Genomic DNA, 20256 nt, shown 5'->3' on the forward strand with positions numbered 1-20256 from the left:
TGGTGGCTGGTGCTCTCTCTCCAGCAGTCTCTGTGACACCTGTGTCCTCAGACCTCCCTCCTCTGGACACAGGGGTCACAGCATCAAGCTCCCAGATCTCTGCCCAAGACCCCTCCCTCTGTCCTCCTCACTCTGCTGCTCTGCGCTGGGACCTGGTCTCTGACTCATTGCCCTGCTCTCCCATCCTCTCTGCTGGTGCTACTGAACAGCCTGCTGCCCACTGTTCCCCTGCCCCAGGCCCTGGCCCCGCTTTGATGCCCATATGCTCTTAGCCTCACTGCAGAGTAACTGAGACACGCCCCCCTCCCCCATCCCCACCTCCACTGATCCTCATGCACCCAGATGGGCCCACAGCCGGGCTGCTTGGGCCTCTGGGGGTGACGGCACTTTCTGACAATCACATCTTTCTTTCCAGAGTCCACACAGGTTGCCATGGTGACTGAGTCAACAGATTGGGGGAAGGGTGGGCTTTCAAGTAGCAATCACTGTGCAGCTCCTCAGAATAGCCTTTCTCTTGCCGAGTATTGTCCACTAGCTAGATTTCTCCTGGGGCCCTTTGCCGACTAGGAGGAGAGGAGGGTTTGGGGGCCCCAGCCCGGGCTCACTAGATAAACCCACTCTGAAGGCCAAAGACACAGGCAGCCAGCCTCTAGGATAGGGGTGTCGAACTCAATCAGAGAAGGGGCCAAAATCTAAAATCCAGCCTAAATCGCGGGCCGAATGGTTTATTGAACAGTCATAAACTGACAATGTCATAAACTGACAGCGGAGTGCAGTGATGACAGCGCGGTGCGAGCTACATTGCAAGGATTTGGCCCGCGGGCCTTGTGTTTGACACATGTGCTCTAGGAGATCGGGAGAGGTAAACTGATACCTGAGAGAGGTTGTCCCTTACCTCCATCTATCAGAGATAGCCTACTCTCAGCCCCAGCCCAGCCACAACCCCTGCTACATGTTCCTAATCATTAAACACAATAGGAGACCAGCATGGAACCTTCGGGAAGGCTTTTAAAATTGCCCCAAATGCCTTCCTTTCAGAGAAAAACCACCTTCAACATTTGACATGCCTCCTTCTTATCCTTCTTCTAAGATTAGGTGGCGATTTAAAAAGAGATGGGAAGAGAGATAAAAATATAAACAGTTAAAATATATGCGTTGACAGTTGCACACCCTACTTTTTTCGTTTTGCATTATATCATAAGCATTTCTCACATCGTTAGAATTCTTTACATCATTTTTAAATGACTCATAAAAATTTACCAAATGGATATGCCATGGTTTGCCATTGTGCCTTAATGGCAGGGTATTAAGATGGAATCTAATTTAATGCCGCTATAAACATCTTTATCTCCATCTCTGATCGTTTTCTTAGGATCTATTTCTAGAAATGGATTTCCTGAGACAAAGAGTATAAATATCCTAAGGTTTTCATAGACACTTGCCAAATGTCCTCTGGAACATTATTCTTTCAGCACCTATAGTATACCGTTTGAAAACGTTATGGGTAGATGAGGAATTGCAAGGCTTGGAGTTGCAATGAGCATAAATGAAAAGCTCTGATTTTCAATGCAGTTTAAGTGAAAAGGCTGTCTTCGCCCTAGTCCTTGCCTTTCGGACAAACAGGCCTTACGTTTGAAGTGCTGGTCCACCCGGTGGCGGTGTCTGCCACCACTGAGTGGGAGAGCCCCTCGCCTTCACCTGCTCTCCCGTCCCCCCGCCCTGATGGCCCGGTCACTGCCTGGGAGGTGGATAAATGGCTCCGTTGGCTGCCCTTGTTCCCAGAACCCACTTCCTAGCAATGCAAGGGAGCCATTTGTCATTCTGCCACAGGGCCCGGCTCTGCCAGACATCTCATTCCGCTTCCCCGACCAAGGACATGGCTCCGAACAGCCGATTCCAATGTGGGGCTCTGTGGAGCATTGGACAGAGCGCTGAAGTGGAGCAGAGGCCAGGTGTCTGACTGGCCGTGTGACTCTGGGCCTGACGGTCTTCGTGTCTAAAGATGCTGCCATCTCCTAGGTCCCCCGCATCCTTCCCGAGGTCCCCAAGGTTATCTCTGTCCGTACTCTCACTGGCATAATATTCCCGGTCTTGCTGTGCTCTCGGGACCCCTCCGTCTCTGTGCCTGGCTCCCTCAGGGTGGGGGGAAAGGGGGGTCAAGATGAGTGGGTCTGTGTTCTTGGGCATCTCCCAGTTCACACCCCCACGGTTCTCTTTGTTGCATTTGTGATGCTTTGGGTCTAAGCCTCTTGGGTAGATGGCAGGTTAGGGAAGTGGAGAGTCACCCCACATTTGGCTTCTTCCTAATGAGCCACCCACTCTCTCTGTGGGTGTGAGCAGCTGGGCTCCCTCTGGGCTGAGAGGCTGATACTGGTCTGTTTCCAGTCGCCAGTTCATCTCCTGGGAGCAGTGTGTCCAAGTGCTGACTCTGTGCCCATCTGTCAGGGGAGAGGGGAGGGATCGGAGTGAGACGGGCCAGGCCCTTGTCCTTGAGGGATCAAGTCGCTGCTTTACACATCAGGTCACTAAGCACAGAGTGGCCAGGCCCAGGGCCCGCATGATCCCAGCTGGGGGTGAGGGGGCCTTTGGGAGGAGGTAACCTGAATGGTGAAGGTCCAGTGAGAGGAAGTCAGGTGAGGGCGGCTCGGGGACAGGGACAATGCTTTGGTCAGGTGGGTCAGGGAGATGGAAGCCCAGCCCACTCCTCCTCTGCTCTCAGGTCCGGCAGCCTGTCTTGCAAAACCAAACCCAGGTGAGTTCTGTGACCTCTTCCGGGCATTAAGGGCTTAAAAGAGGCCTTATTCCCAGAGCTCTGAATGTCAACAATGGGGCTCTCTGGCGCCTCTGGGTGTTGCCCCCTCATCCCAGTCTCCTAGACTTCCCACTGCGTGAAGGAGGTCTGTAAGCCTAGCACTGAGGTGACCCTGACAGTGGCTCCCTGCCACCACCCCAACGGCTGTCTCCATCAGCTGGAGATGAGAACAAAGCCCAGCCGGCTGACTTTTCCATGGAGACCTATATTTCCAGATGTTCCCCGGGTGCTGAGTATTCCCTAAGGAAAAGCAGAAGGAGAAAGATGGGGAGGATGGGCGTGGGGGGCATGCAGATGAAAGAAAGGGAGCAGCTGGCTTCAGAGCCTCCTGGAAGGAGAGAGGGAGCTTCGGGCCTGTCTTTTCCCTGGTGCTCCCGGCTTTCAATGAAAGTGCAGGCTGATTGATCGGCGGTGTCTCTTTAAAAGGACCAAAGCAAACAGGGTGCTTTCAAGCCGCGACTGGGTGTGTCTCCACCCTCCTGGAAAACGAAATTCTACTTATTTCATTGCTTTCCGAAGCTGACTAGGGATTTGATTTTGTTCTAGTAAATTGCTACTTGCAAGAGCCTCCGGTGCCAATGCAATTCCTGGAAATGGGGGATAAGTGTGCGCAGAAGAGTCAAAAATAACCGGCCCTCCTCCGAGAGACATGTCTCTGGGTGAGGGAGAAAGTGGTCGCTGGGTCCCGAGTGCAATTCCTGACTCGGGCTAATCAGTGGGATGTAGGCCTTTCCGCCTGCCAGGCAGGAGAGGGGCAGCTGCGGGGACTGGAGTTCTGTCACCACGCCCTGCTGGAGGCCCAGGAGGTACAACAGTAAATAACGCGGGAGTCCCCCAGCAAGTGTGACAGGTAATGTGTGGGCAGATCGCTGGGAAGTTAGCTGTGCCCAAACCACTGCTCTTGGCTGCCTGATGGGATGCTCCCTGCCCCACCCCATTCAGCCAGGAGGCCCCGCCCTGCCTCTGCTCACACTGCCTTCCTCACCTTCCTTCCCTGGTGCCCCTGTATTTGACTGTGAGGGTCGGGCTACTGTTCTGAGGACTTAACAATCATGGAGGGGGGGGGGGGGGGCTTCATGCTGGTGTAGACACGAGTCAAGGAAAGTCCTACCAGGCAGCTGTTAAGCCAGGCCTTCCTGCTGGCCACTCTCCACGTGGGTGTGTCCGCTCCCCCTTTTTTGGCCCCCAGGAGCTGACACCCCTCAGTGCAGAAATATGTCAGCCCCGCCACCCCCATCCATCTCAGCTGGTGACTTCCCAGTTTTGCAGCCTCGGAGCTTAAAGGTTGGTAGCCTATTTACATCACAAGGCAGTGAGTCCTCCTTGGAGGAAGCCAGGAAGCTGCTGACCTCAGTACTTCAGCCCCTGGCCTCCCAGACAAGGCCAGAGCCCCACATCTGCAATGGCCCCCAAAGGCAGCCTGGTGTAACTCTGCCCCCGAGAAAATGCATTCATTCATTCAGCCCACAAATGTTTCCTGACTGCCTCCCATGCGCCAGGCACTGTGCTAAGAGCAGTGGAGACAGCAAGCGGAAAGAGAGATTGTTCCTGCTCCCATTAGAGGTATTAAATTAAATGATTGTATGAATAATTACTACTGTGATGCTATTACACGGGACAATAGAGTTCTACAAAAGCACGCAACACGAGGTCTAGCATTGCTTGGAGGATCTAGAAGTTTCCCTGAGGAAATGACACCTAAGCTGAAAGCTGAAGGGCTGGTAGAGACTTACCACAAAAGGGAGAGAAGAGTGTTCCAGAGGCAGAGGGAAGTGCAGTGCAAAGGCCCGGGGCTGGCGGCCAGGACATGGCGCCAATGAGCCCGGGTAGAAGGCTGGTGCAGATGGAACGCAGTGAGCGGGGCTGAAGGGGTGCAAGAGGAGTCTGTCACGAGTCTAGGGCCACGTGAGCAGGGCTGCAAAGGCTGCATTAGGATGTGTGTCTTCCTCCCGAAGGTAACAAAGCAGAAATGAAAGATGATCAGCAGGGGAGGGATGTCAGCAGTTCTCACCCACAAGGAATAAAACATTGATTCCTTATAAGTCACAGCATCGGGCTTCACTCTACCTTTGGGGCCACAGAACAGGGACAACCATTGAAAGTGCTCACTGTATGTGCTGGCTGCCATCGCAAACGCTTTCACCCAGCAATCCTGTTATCTCCATGTTATAGGGGGGCCTTGATGGATGGCATCGCTCACCCAAGATCTTGCAGCTAGTGTGCAGTGGGGCTGGGTGTGAACCCAGGCTGCCAGGCGCCAGGGCCTGAGCTGCAGCCACCAGGCTGGGGGTGCAGGCAGCATCCTCTTTATTAGGATGGAGTTTCCAGCATCCAAAGGCAGCAATCTTGCCTCTTCTTCACCAGAGGGAGGAAGGGCGGAGGGAAGGGATGTTTCATGAACATCTGCTCTCATTAAGTAATTTGCCTAAGTTCCCACAGCTGGTCTGACTCCACAGCCCTTGCCCTCTCCAATGAGCCAAACATTCCCAACTGTTGTGTACTCCATCCTCCCACTCTGTGTATTAGCTGTCCCTCCCTCGTGACATGGTGGCATCAAGGATAACCACAGCTCTGTGCCATGGGAGGAGTGCCTGTACAAGAGGCCTATGGCAGGCATGCCCAGAGACCCCTGCCTTCAGCCATTAAATAGCCAGGGTCATTGATGTTCAACACACCAGACTTCCCTTTACATCGGTGACTCTCCCCTCTGGTCCTCTAGGAGATCACCCAAAGTGTCAAATGTTTTCCTAAAATCAAGATGCACCATGCAGCCCTTGCCAGTGACTCAGTTATTTGGAGCAACATCCCATACACCAAAAGGTGGTAGGTTCCATTCCCAGTCAGGCAATCCATGTCTGCATCTCTCTCTCTCTCTCTCTCTCTCTCTCTTAAAAATAAAGAGATATACCATGCTGAGTGGGAAGGGTCCTGAGCAGAGAAAAAAGGGCTGAGTCTGGGTCCACATTCCATAACTTAGTTGTGTGAGCCTAGTAAATCCCATTTCCTCTCACCTTTTTTCTCTTCTACGAAATGGGCATGCTATACTTCTCTGCCTTTCCCAGAACTATGGGGGGAGGGGGGGTCAGAGGATGGGAAGATCATAGTAAAGGAAAATGCCTTAGAAACTGGGAACTAGCATGTGACTGTGAAATTTTACATGCTTTCATGCTGAAATAGGCTACTAATTCTCCCAGGAAGTCTTCGGCGTGGTTTCTTTCCAGTCACGCATTGCTGTCTTCCGGGTCCCCCTTTTTTTCTTACAACTCAGCTGTTTAGCTGGAGGTTGTCATCCAACTCACTCCCCTGCCATCTCTGTCTACATTTCCATTTGGATTCCCATTTAGAAACGTGGGGTTTCAGGGTGGGAAGAGAACCACCCCCCCTCCCCGCAGTGAGGTCTGCTACTCACCCCCTCACCAGCTACACAGAATTCCTGCCATCTCCTGCTGACATTCTCATTGGGTCTCACAGCCACCCCCTTGCAAGATGAGGGAGCACAGGTGTCAACCCAGCTAAGCTCAGAGAGGCCAGAGAGCCCCATATGGGTACCAGACCAAGACCCCCCATCTCTTCTGGACAAGGGGACTGGAGGGCACGTGGCTCCAGCTGAGGCTGAGTGTTCCACAGCCTGGGCAGACGCTTGGAGGTGGGGATGCAGAAGGGAGCCATATGTGGCCCATGTGGGCTCATATCAGGACTCAAGGAGAAAGGTCTGGATGGTGAATGACCCAAGTCTGGCAGGTTTATCCTGACCAGGTTAGGGGTACACACAGGTGTCCTCCATGAGATGAGAGAGCCTTGTGAGGAAGAGCCAGAGCTGAAGGTTCCAAAGCACTTCATCACCCCACACACATCACTGGCTACTTAGAGATGTCCCTCAGCCTGGTCTGAGTTGAGCCCACCTACCTCCCCTTGTGTGACCCAAGCTTTTCAAAACTTGTCATGGGACATCTCTCCTCTGGGTCTCCAGGCTTGTTCCCAGGACAACTTTCCCCAGCTGCTTCCCCAGGAGTAATGGACAGGAGGAGGGAGCTGCCTCAGCTCTCGGCCCTTGGACCCTGCCAGCGGAAGCCTCTCTAGACTTGACCAAATGTGTTTTAAAGGGTGGAGACAGAAACAGTCACAACATGCCAGCCCGCAAACAGATGTGCAGGGAATAACCAAATCGGAGGCTGGCTCGCACCAGCTCTGCCCTCTCATGAGAGCCAGCGACCCTGCATCTTCCCACCACTATGGCCAATGGAGAAATCTGCCTCTTCATAGGGCTGTGGGCCAGGGCGGTGATGAGCCTGCTGCTGAGGTCAGACTGCCTGGCTTCATACCACCTGCACCACATACCAGTCCTATGATTTAGGAAAGCTAAGGTCTCTCTCCTTCTCCTTGTCTGTAATAGGGGCTGGCAGTAGCTCTGGGGTTGTTGTGAGGATTAAAATGAGTCAATCAATGTAATGTGCTTAGCACAGGGCCTGGCCCAGGGAGGGCCTCTAGAAGCGCTGGCTATATCTGCACAAGTGTCTTCACGCACCTCAGAGTACAATTTGGTAGGCCCATCGACTCAGCCTTCATCCTGTCCAGACCAGTGGTACCAACCTTTTGGACCGTGGACCACTGATTGGTAACTGCAGGTCTAGACCACACTTTGCCTGGCCTCACATTCCCAGGGATCCTGCTCCCAGGAAAGGGCAGTGTGCTCGGCTCAGCTGGGTTTCCTGTGCCCAGGGAGATCCAGCCCCAAGGCCAGCCATGCCCATGCTCCTACCCATCCAGAGAGCCAAGGGAGCACGGATCACTGTTCCTTTCGAAGTCACGTTGAGACAGAAAAGACACATGTGTTTATTCTGAAACAGGAACAGACGTCCGTCCGTGAAGAGTCCAGCAGAGCTGGTAAACAGGAGTGATGTGTCAGGTGTCAGAGGAAGAGAAGAAAGGGATCCGGAGATTAAGTGCAGCAAGAGGCGTTTTAATGCTCCACGTAACTGATTTATAAATTCCGTGGAAGGCTCCGCACATTTGCTTCTTTGCCTGAACACGGCATCTCCATTTTTCCACTTTATAGTCTTGGAGGAAATGGCCTTTTTCAGAGCTGCCACTTAAGCACTTAACTGTGCCCAGGGGCGTCTCTTGGGACAAGGCAGTGATAAGAGTGAGACCTTGGCCCCAGGGAGAGTCTGCCTGTGTCTGCTCAGCCAGGGCCGCTGCTCCTCCTGCTCCGCTTCTCCCTCCTCTTCTCAGCTCTTCCCCCACCACACACACACACACACACACACACACACACACTCACACACACACACACACACACACACACACACACCCCTCAGGTCTGAAAATGGCTCCCCCACCAGCAGTTCTGGGTTTCTTGGGGACCTCTGAATAATCAGACTCTTGTTCCCCTTTGGGGGGAAATAGTCTTCCAGGCTATGTTTCAGTTCTTGTTTAAATCAGGATAAACCCAAGCAAATGACAGTTTGGTGGGGGTTTAAAAATTAATTTATTTCTGCCGCTCTTTTGATCTGAGTGATGGCAAATGAGCAGTGTTCCATAGCCCTTTCCTGTAGGCTGTGCCTCCCTCGGCTGCTTCTCTGGGTGGAGTTAAGCTCTGAGGTCAGACCGACCTGCCTCTGACATCAACCGTGTGTACTTCCCCGAAATCCAGTTCCCTCTCGCCCGTAAAATGGAGATGAGATCAACATCTGCCTCATAAAGTGATTACTCACGACCTCCGTGGAAGGCGAGGCCAGCTCCCAGTGCGGTCACCATCACGGCTCGCCTGCCTGAGGCCAGCCAACGCGCCCAGCCCTACTCTTGGCCAAGACCCAGCCTCAGAGCTGGAGCTCAGCACTAGTGGCTCAAGGTCAGGGCCGCAGTGCTCCTGGGTCCACCTGTCTCCAGCTGGGAACCGGGTCAGCAGCCTCAGACCTGGAGCTCAGCACTAGCGGTTCAAGGTCAGGGCCGCAGAGCTCCTGGGTTCATCACCCCCTGCTGAGAACCGGGTCAGCAGCTGTCCCAGCCTGCATCTGAAGAGGGCTCCTGCTCCACCTGGCTGCCAGCTGGTGGTGCAGGAAGCACGTAGACTCTGTGCCAGAGACCCAGACTTTTAGTAAAAATAAATAAATAAAAAAAACAACCAAAAGAGAAGAGAGCCTGTCTCGCATTACTTATCCTACCCTTCTCTCTCTCTCTCTCTCTCTCTCTCTCTCTCTCTCTCTCTCTCTCTCTCTCTCTCTCTCCCTCTCTCTCTCTCTCTCTCTCTCCTTCTCTCTTCAGTCTAAAAGGGTCATAGTGCTGTTGTGATAATCAAATCAGATAATGGCTATTCCGGGGCTCCGTCATCTGTAGAGCACTTTACAAATATTCACTTTTCTGGAAGAGTCCCCGGGGAGCCGCATGGAGCCGAGAGGCCTGGCTCCCTCCCAACAAGAAGAGCAAACGAACCTCTCCCATGACTTCATCACCTCAGGAAAGAAGAAAGGCTGTGCTGCTGGGGCCCCTTCCAGCCACCACAAGGCGTCAGCTGGTCGCTGGGGTTGCCCTTCCGCTCAGACTCGGATGACATTGGCCGGGCACAGAATCCCTGAGCTGTCCAGCAGGCAGGCTCTCACAGTGACTTTCAGCTCCATGTGGCGACTTCCAATTCCAGCTTCGCTTGCTTCAAAAATAACAGCTAACATTCACGGAGCTCTGCAGAGCACTCTGTACATCTTAGACCATATGCTTCTCGCAAGCCCCTGGGAGGGGCACAGAGAGGCTAAGTGACTTGCCCACGAACACAACCAGCATCCGAGGCAGTTATGCCCCAGCACCTAAGCTCCTACCCTCTGGTGCTCCTCTGTCCCACTTCCTCCCTTCTCCTCTGGCCTGACTCAGATGGGACCCCCAAAGGATGTGCTCAGAGCACAAGACTCGAGTACCTTTGCTGGTGGTGGAGAGCATTCACGTCCTAAAACCACACTCCACCAGCATGGACCCCTCTCTGCACATCACTGGCACGTGCACTGTTGGACGGGATGTAAAATGGAGCAGCCGCTGTAGAGACAGTGTGGCGGGTCCTCAAAGAATTAACGACAGAAGCACGAAAGGACCTAGCAATTCTGCATCTGGGTCGACACTGAGTGGGAGAGAAACAAACCCTCCTCTCCTGTTCTGGTGTGGCCCCCTTCACTCTCACACCACTGCCACACTTACATGTCTGATGCCACGCGTGGCCTTTCTCCTTCACTCCCTGTTGCCACTTACACAACCGATGCCATGTGCGGCCCTTTTCCCACACCAAGCTGTTCTCCCCAGCACCAGCTGGCTGTCCCACAGTTCAGTTCAATGCTGACAGGAGCCAGAGCTGCCAATTGCAAGTAGGAGGGCCCCAGGGTACCCACAACTCTGACGTGGCTACTAATTGGAGGTTCCCATGACACCATGCCTGAATTCAATGATTTGCTTGAATAACCTCCAGAAATCAGGAAAACACGCTTACTGGTTTATTACCTAATAAAGGATAAAATAAAGGATCGACAGCCAGATGAAGAGAAACAAGGGAAAAGGGGAGTCTGGAAAGGTCCTGAGCCAGAAGCCTCTGTCCCTGTGGGGTTGGGATGCATCACCCTCCCAGTATATAGATGTATTCATCTGAGAAGCTCTTCAAACCCCTATTATTGGGATTTTTATGGAGACTTCCTCAGTAGGAATCACTGATTATTAACTCTATTTCCAGCCCCTACCCCCCTCTGGGGAATGAGGGGCAGGGCTGAAAATTCTAAACTTCTAATCATGGCCTGGTCTTCCTGGGGACCAGCCCCCATGCAGAAGCCACCCAGGGTCACCTCCATAGAACAAAGGACACTGGTGTCACCCAGGAAATTCCAAGAGATTCAGGGACTCTGTGTTAGGAACCAGGGCCAAAGAGTGATCCCAGTACTCTTTTTGCTTAGACTATTTCAAGGTTCTTGAGAGTCCTGTGCCAGGACCCAGGGACAAAGACCAATATCTATTATTTTTATTATTTCACTAGAGGCCCAGTGCATGAAATTGGTGCTGGGGGGATGTCCCTCAACCCAGCCTGCACCCTCTCCAATCTGGATGTCCAACCGCCCTCTCGCAATCTAGGACCACTGGCTCCTAACTACCCACCTGCCTGCCTGCCTAATGCCCCCAATGACCCTCCCCTGCCAACCTAATCACCCCCAACTACCCTCCCCTGTCAGCCTGATCTTACTCCTAACTGCCTCTGCCTCGGCCCCCACCACCATGACTTTGTCCAAAAGGAAATTGGATGTCCAGAAGATGGCTGGTCGACCTGATCTATTAGCATATTATTCTTTTATTAATATAGATAATATCCAAAATAATTGCAAACAGAAACTCAGAGAAATATTTGCACAGCCATGTCTATAGCAGCATAATTCACAATAGCCTAAAGTATAAACCACCCAAGTGTCCATCAATGGATGAACAGATAAACACAATGTGGTGCATTCATATAGTGGAATGTTTTTGGTCTTAAAAACGGAAGATGCTGACACATGCGAGAACATGAATGAATCCTGAAGACATTATATGATGTAATAAGCCAGACACAAAAGAACAAATACCATATGATTCCACTCATATGAGGTTCCTAAAACAGTAAAATTCAGAGAGACAGAAAGGGCAATGGTGGTGGCCTGGGAGGATAGGGGATTCGGAGTTATTATTTAACTAGCGGTCTGGTGCATGAAATTCATGCACGGGGACGGGGGGTCCCCCTCAGGCCAGCCTGCACCCTCTCCAATCCAGGACCACTGGCTCCTAACTGCCCACCTGCCTGCCTGCCTGATTGCCCCTAGCTGCGCCCTTGCCAGTCTGGTTGCCACACACAGCCTGCTGGTCAGTGGTTTGGTCATCCCTCACTAACCCCCCTGCCAGCCTGGTTGCCCCATGTAGCCTGCTGTTTGGTCATTACTGTGACAGCGTCCTGGACAATTTGCATATTCCTCTATTATTAGTATAGATGGAAACAGAGTTTCACTCTTACAGGATGAAAAGAATTCTAGAGATTGGTTGCTCAACAATGTGAATGTAGGTAACATTGTTGAACTATATACTTTAAAATGCTTAAATGGTCAGTTTTATGTTATGTCTATTTTACCACAATTTTTAAAAGTTTTTTAAAATATATTTTTCTTGATTTCAGAGAGGAAGGGAGATGGAAAGAGAGATAGAAACATCAACGATGAGAATCATTGATCAGCTGCCTCCTGCACACCCTTCACTGGGTATTGAGCCCACAAAAAGGGTGAGTGACCTTAACTGGAATCAAACCCAGAACCCTTCAGTCTGAGGGCTGAATCTCTGTCCACTGAGCCAAACCAGCTAGGGCCAACAAGTTTTTAAACTGTCATTGTGGGCCCTGCCCCTGGGGCTTGCCCTGGCCAGTAAGCCAGCTCCAGCCTGTGGTTAGCTCCTCCTCCAAGAGTCTTCACTCAGCAAAACTCATCTCAACCCCATCCCTGTCTGGATCCAGACCTTGCCCTCAAGTCCAAAACAAAAGAGTGAGCCACTGTGGGTTGTCTTCCTCCAACACAGGGCCTGGTAGAAGCCTCAACATTTCACTCTTTCTTCAACCCCTCTCCCCTCCACAGACCTGTCTCTCTAAATGGAAGATCTAGGATTTATTTTCTCACTGATATTGACTGTGCCAACCCCCATTCCAAGACCAAAGTTCCATTTTGGTGTTAAGTAACACATTTATTCACCCTGCAAAAAAGATACCATGTCTGTCTATGAAATTGTCTCTGAATTGGATAAAATAAATGTGATATGAGCAACTTAAGAACTAATGCAGGAAGAAAATATTAAAACATTCTATTTTTATATACAAATAAAAATTTAACCCTTGCTAGGTGGTTCAGTTGGTTGGATTATTGTCCCATACACACACACTGGGGGGCTTGCCAGTTTGATTTCTTATTGGGCACAAAAGGGAGAGAACCAATCAATGTTTTTCTCTTCTCTTCTCTTCTCTTCTCTTCTCTTCTCTTCTCTTCTCTTCTCTTCTCTTCTCTCTCTCTCTCTCTCTCTCTCTCTCTCTCTCTCTCTCTCTCTCTTTCTCTCCCTCTCCCTTATTCTTTCTCTAAAAATCAATCAGAATATCCTCAGTAAGGATAAAAAATAGTAAAATAAATAATCAAACTGCATTAAGCATGCCATTATTTCAGTATGGTACTAATATTTAGTCTGGAGATTAGCAGTAGTATGATTTATAAATGTATATGCCTATACTGAGAGAGGACGCTAAAATATTCTTTACTATAAGGAGGGATGTGCAACCAAAATGCTTGGTGACCAAGGAACCAGGTGACAGCATCACTAGGCGACCCTCCGGCTGGTAGGCAGACAATCCCAGAGGGAATGGATCGGCCTGAAGCCGAGTCACTAGTGATCTGTCTTCGGCTCTATCTGTTGCCCCGAATTGTTTGGGAAAGCTTGTACTTTGGAGAATGTGGAAGTTAAATAGAAGCTACATTAGCCTGCACTTTCCTGTCACATAATGACATGCCAAACCCTCTGAGTCCTTCATTTTCTGCCACATGCAACGAAAACACCCACTCTTTTGAAGAAGAATAAAAGGAAATACTCTAAAATACTAATCGTGCTCGTAGTTAGATGGTGTCTCTGTGGGTAATTTTTCTTCTTCCCTCTATTTCCCACAGTTTTGGGATGTCGCTATATTGCTTTAACAAAGAGCAAATGCAGGTGTTCCTTTTGTTTTTCTGCTTCCTACCTATCAGCACATCACGTCTTCATAGCTCGCCGAGACCCAGGGCTAAGAGCTGAGGCCACAGGCCGCTCAGATGCTCCCTTGTTAGTGAAGAAATCAGCAGGAGTGGACAGCAAGCCAGAGGTGGGAGGAGAGCAGATAGATCTCCCTTCCCATCCCAGTCAGCAATCAGCAATCAGCCATGTGCTTCGCCGCACACCGATGCTTAGGTTGCCTGCCTGGAATATAGTACAGTGGGTAGGACAGTGACTGTAGAAGCCATATTGCTTGAGTTCCAGTCCCGGGACCTGAGAAAATACTGCCTGAGTTCAAGACCCAGGACCTGAGAAAGTTGTTTACCCACCTCCCATCTACCTCCTCCCCTCTCACAATGCCACTCCTTCTGCCAGCATCACTTTCTTCACCCTCCTCACTTGGTTTTTCCTCCAACGTCCTCAGCGAGGCCTCCCCACTACTTGCTGCTCGGTGTCCCCATGCCCTGGGCACTCAGCACTTGGCTGTGGATTGCAAAGTGAGTGAGGGCAGGCACTGTGTCCTCCTATACCAGTGGTCGGCAAACTGCAGCTCATGAGCCACATGCGGCTTGCGAGTCAGGGTTTGCCGCTCTGTTGACTAATGAATTTGCCGACCACTGTCCTATACGGCTCTGCACGCCCAGCCCCTGATCCCAGCCTGGCAGATACTCGGATATATGGAAATACATACGGAATGAGCCACTGAGCGAATTGGAAGCCTCTCTCCTCTCCAGGACAAAGACTTCCCATTACTCATGGATATAAATCGGCAGTTTCAAAGGCTTAATCCTTCTGCACTTACTGCAAAGCCATACACACATGGAAATAAATAAGTTTCTTTTTTAGGAGGAAAAAGACGGCTTTTCATGGCACCATAAAAACAACGCTTTATTTTTCATCTCAGAGAGCCTGTCTGGGCATAGTTATGCTCAGGAGCCCGAGAAAGACTTGAGGCTAACGCTCCCGTGAAAAATTGCTGTCCACACAGCTGCCCGAGGCTCGTGCACGAAGTAGAAATTTCTTTCTGTGTCCATCTGTGTGTGGCCAGCATCATCAATCTCCCCAGAATGGGGCCTGTGAGGGTAGGGTGGGTCTGCAGCTCTCAGTAAATGGCAAAGAGATTTGGTGGAAGGGAGAACATGTGGGCATGGGGGACTGTAAACGATGGAGAGCAAGAGAACTCTAGTACATCGTGACCATTTTCAAACCTATTATGAGGACCTGAAGAGCCCAAGTGCCCTGGCGCCGGGCTGGTTTAAAGTGTCTACATGGCTCTTTTCAACAGCCCCCAAACTCAGGGGAGGATGCCAAACACTTCATTGATTCATTCATCCATCATTCATGCATTCACTCATCGTGTGATGGACATCAGTGCTACTCAATAATATGTCCCTGTCTGTCTTCTGGGCCCATATAGGATGAACATCCTTGAAATCCTTATACTTACTTGGGGCCATCTGTCAAATTCTGGCCAATGAGTGTGGGTCAGAATTGAGTTGAAAATGATAAATGTTGCCCTGATGCAGCTGATCGATGTTTCCCTCTCATTGATGTTTCAAACTCTCTATCCCTCTCCCTTCCTCTCTGTAAAAAATCAATAAAATATATTTTTTAAAAGAAAATGATAAATGTCACTTATTCTGGGTTGAAGCATTTCATTGTTGGTGCAAGACCCTCCAGAATCTCAGCTGAGGACTCTGGGCACTCTGTCAGCTTGGATTCAGCAGGAAAGCACAAGAGAAACATCACCCTTCAGCCATGTATGAGCAAGAAAAGAAGCTTTTGTTTCCATAAACCATAAATCTGGATGTTGTGGTTGTTACTTCAGCTTAACCTAGTCTATCCAGACTAACATCATGCAATCAGCAAATCCAGAAGCCAGATGCCTTCAGCATCAGTCCTGGTTCTACAAGTTATTGGTTAAGCAACTTTGGGCAAGTCCCTGAGCCTGAGTCTTCTCTCCATCTGTAAAATGGGGACAATAGCAAAACCTGCCACTCTGGGCATCTTCATAAAACGGGAAAAGCTCCTTCCAGCCCTCTCCCTCACCTATTTCCCTGACCTCTCCTTGCCTTTCTACTCTTGAGAGTCCAGGACAGGAGCAGTCCACAGTCCTGGGTCATGAAACAAACATAAAAAAGGAACACTGGGCTCTTCTCAAGCAGCAGCTCCAAGGCACACACACACTGGTACTACCTATTTTTTCACTGCAGAGGCCTGCACCCAGTCAACTCCATGAGTGAATGCTTGCCAAAAAGTTGATCTAAAAATCTCCATTTTTTTAAGGGTGTGTGGAATGTGTCTATGACATTCTGCAAACAGACAAAGAGTAGCATGTCGCACCACCGCTGTCTTCATCTGCTCCGTCTGCCATAACAAAGTGTCACAACATAAATTTACATCCTCCCAGTTCTGGAGGCTGGGAAGCCCAAGATCAAGATGCCAGCTGATTAGGTTTCTGGTGAGAGCCCTCCTCCTGGCGTGCAGACAGCTGTCTCCTCGCTGTGTCCTCGTGTGATAGGAGAAAGTTCCCCATGTCTCCTCTTATCAGGACACTTATCCCATCTGATCAGGGCTTCTCCTCATGACCTCATCTAACTCTACTTACTTTCCAAAGGCTGCACCTCCAGATGCCATCTCATTTTTGGTTCAGGGCTTCAACTTGTGAATAGATGGAGAAACAATTCAATCTCCAGCAAAAGCATAGCAAAACTCACACGGTCTCTGAAGCAGTTACCACTTTGCAAGCATTTTACAGTTTACAAGGCATATTTCCATACACACACTGGAGGTGCACAGTGAGCCCATGAAGAGGCCTTGTGGAGGAGGACACAGATCTAAGGGACTGGCTCACATGTACTCAGCAAGAGGCCAAGAACCCAGAGTTTAAACCAAGTCCTTTCTGCTTCCCAAGCCCATCTCCCTCCTGAACCCCAAACTGCAAACCAAATGCAGTCATTATTCTAATAATCTCTGGATGAGGAATGGAGTGTGAATGATCTAACGTCATGATTAAAACAAAAGTACAGTCAGTTCTGGATTAATAGACTGGGAGACAGGTATGCAGTTAACTTCAGGTCTGGGTGGGAAGGCCTGAGTTCTGGTCCTGGCCCAGGCACACACCTGTGTTACGACCTGGGGAAGTCACTAATCTCTAAGCCTCAATCCTTGTCAGTGACATGCAGCTTATACTTGCTCCTCCTCACAGGGCTGATGTAGAGATGAGGTGAGATAATGGGTGCACTAAGCACAAAAAAGTAATTGTATCAGTTTCCTCGGGCTGCTGTAACAAAATGCCACAGCCTGAGTGGATTAAACAACAGAAATATGTTTTCTCACAGTTCTGGTGGCTGGAAGTCCAAGATCAAGGTGCCAGCAGGGTTTGGTTTCTCCTGAGGCCTTTCCCATTGCCACACAGATGGCCACCTTCTCACTGTCTTCATGTGGTCTCTCTTCAGGGCACATGCATGCACTGTGTCTCTGCAAGTCCTGATCACCTTTTCTTACAACCAGATTGGAACAGGGCCCACCCTAATGGCCTCAGTTGAACTTAACTACCTCTTTAAAGACCTTGCCTCCAAATACAGTCACATTCTGAGGAATTAGGGGTTAGGGTCTCAACATAGGAATCTGAGAGTTGGGGGTCCTAATTGAGCCCATAACCCGAGGACAGGTGGAGTGGACCTCTCTCTCACAAACACTGGTGATGTGAGTGCAGATTTGTCAGACCCCCTTGGGGCATTATTGGGCATCGTCTCCTCAAGGTGAACGTGAACATACCTCATGACCCCACCAGAAATGCAACCCTCTGCTCACCCAAACACGGGCACCAGGTGTTCATGCAGCACCGTTCTTAATAGCTCCAGACTGGGAGCTGCCCAGCCCCCACCAACACCTGGATGGGTAAGTAACCTGTGGTGTGTTCACACAATGGACTGCTCCGCACTGCAGGGAGAATGAAGGGATGACAGCCACACACAACAACTGGGGTGAAATGCACAAACATAATGTTGAGTTGAGTCTATTTGTACAAGGTTTACAGATATGCAACCTAAGTAATGGATGCACCTAGTGGCAGGAGTCCAGTCAGTGTTGACCATTGGGGGTAATAAGGCTGGAGGATGGGAGGGACTAGAAGGGAGGGAGCATAGGGGGTCTTCAGGGTGCTGGAAATATTCAGTTTCTTGATCTGGGGGCTGGTTATACCTGTGTGACATGGACTAATTTGTATCCCCACACACACACACAAATTCATATGTTGAAGCATTAATCCCCAGTGGTACCGTGTTTCCCTGAAAATAAGACATCCTTAGAAAATAAGACCTAGTGCATGGAAAGATAAGACATCCCCTGAAAATAAGACCTAGCGCAACTTTGGGAGAAAAAATTAATATAAGACACTGTCTTATTTTAGGGAAAACAGGGTATTTGGGGTTGGGGACTTTAGGAGCTGACAGATTTAAAAGAAGCCCTAATAATGGGCTAAGTGCCCTTAGAAGAAGTGGTGGCTGGCTCTTCAATAAATGGCTGGTGAAATTGGAAAGCTTCATGCAAAAGAATAAAACAAGACTCCTCTTTGTCACCATAAGCAAAAATGAATTCAAAATGGATCACAGATGATGCATTATGCTTGAAACTTACATAATCTTATTAACCAATGCACCCCAATAAACTTAATAACTTGTTTTAAGAGGCAGCTGGGAGCTATCTCTCTGTCCCTCTTCTGCCACAGGGAAAAGGCAGCCATTCACAAGCCAGGAAGAGGAAGACCCTACTGGGACCTGACTGCAGGCACCATGATCTGACTTCCAGCCCCCAGAACTGTGAGAAATCAGTATATGTTGTTGAAGCCGCCCTACCTGTGGTGTTTTGTAGCAGTCTGAGTGAACTACAGCTGCATGAACTATAAAATTCATGAAGCTGTACCCTACTATACACTCATAGTTTGTGCAACTTTTTGTAAGTAACAGTGTGATTAGAAGTTTTCAGGGAGTGGGAGGTGGAAGGAAAATGAGTCCTCCTGGGATAGGGAAAACAGTCTGACTCTAGAAAGACTTCCTTGGCCAACATATGTGAACTCAGTGTCTCTCCCCACTTTAGCCTTCTGACCACCCCGACCCCCTGGCCTCTCCTCTGCCTCTTCCCAACCTGCCTTCTCTTCCCTGGGCACCTCCCTGACCCACATTTACAAAAGCTCCTACTTCCAGCTCCACTCACTTGTTCTCACCTGCTTGAGCTTCCCCGGTTCTGAACAGGAGCACCTCCCCCGCCCTAAGCCCAGAGGCAGATGGTGTGCCATGCCCCTCCCAACTTCCTTCCTAATTTGCTGGCCTGATGCCTGCTCCTTGACCTCACTCCATAGGGGCTGGGGGTGGTGAGCTGCATTTCTGCTGACCTGGATTCTGTGCCTTTGATGGTGAATAAGAAGTTGAACTTTGCCCCCAGAGACTGAGGCTCTGCAAAAATGCTGGCTCAGATCAGATAAGAAGCAGAAACAGACCAACTCAGGGGAGAAGGGCTGACCTCCTGGGAAGCCTCAGTGAGGACTGTAAGGTTTCTCCAGCTCACAGTGTTCAGAGGTTTCAGGTGTTATGCCTTTATTTTTAAAGTGATATGGAGGTATAATTTACATACCATCAAATTAGCCTATTATTCATTTACTTACAGAGTTGGGCAGCCGTCACCACAAGCTAATGTCAGAACATTTCCATCCCTCCAAAGAGAAATGGCTGCGTGCATTAACAGTGACCTCCATCCTTCCCCACCTTCCCTTCCAGGCCTAGGAAATCATTAATCTACTTTCTCCGTAGATTTGCCTGGTCTGAACATTTCATATAAATGGCATCATACAATATGTGGGTTTTTCTGTCTGGCTTCTTTCACTTAGCAAAATGTGTTTCAGGTGCAGGCATGTTGCAGCATGTATCAGTACTTTATTCTTTTTTATAGTCACAATCCTATTGTATGAATATGCCACATTTTGCGAATCCATTCACAAATGGATTGATGGACATTTGGGTTGTTTCCAGGCATTTGGCTGTGAATATTTGCATGTAAGTCTTTGTGAGGGTGTATGTTTTCATTTCTCTTGAGTGGATATGAATGAATGATTGGGGCAGTGTTTACTACATGCAGGCACTCAAATAAATCCTTGTGAGGGAGTGAGTTAAGGGTTCTCAGAGCCCTCTACCTTTGCCCAGTCATAGAACGGGTCACCCTGAACTAAAATTAATCATTGAGCTCTAGGCCCCAAGAAGGCCAATGCTATCTCTGAGGCTCAAAATATGTCTGCGGGTCATAGACCAAGGCTGGAGGATGGACAGGCCCTAATCATAGTGATTGACTGAATGAAGAGGGAGGACAGTTCGGCAAACAGATTTTGGAGTCCGATATCGGGGATCTGGTAATCAAGTTACGCTCCCTGCCTCCCGGTTATTTATAAATTAAATGAGTCAGCAGATGAAAAATCCTTAACACAATGCCTGGCACAAAGCAATCACTCAGCAGACGCTAGTTACAATGATTAGGATCATCAGTCACCATCAGGAAGGGGTGCTCTGAAGAGGTCAGCATCCTCAGGAGATGAGGAGCACCAACCTTCTGTTGACGTTCTTGTTAAAGTGCAAGATTTCCTTCCTCCCTTTTATGAGAGAAGACAGAGGCATGTTCGATTTCAGCTG

Source organism: Pipistrellus hanaki (assembly GCF_964339955.1).
Source record: "Pipistrellus hanaki genome assembly, chromosome: 16".
NCBI classification, from domain to species: Eukaryota; Metazoa; Chordata; class Mammalia; order Chiroptera; family Vespertilionidae; genus Pipistrellus; species Pipistrellus hanaki.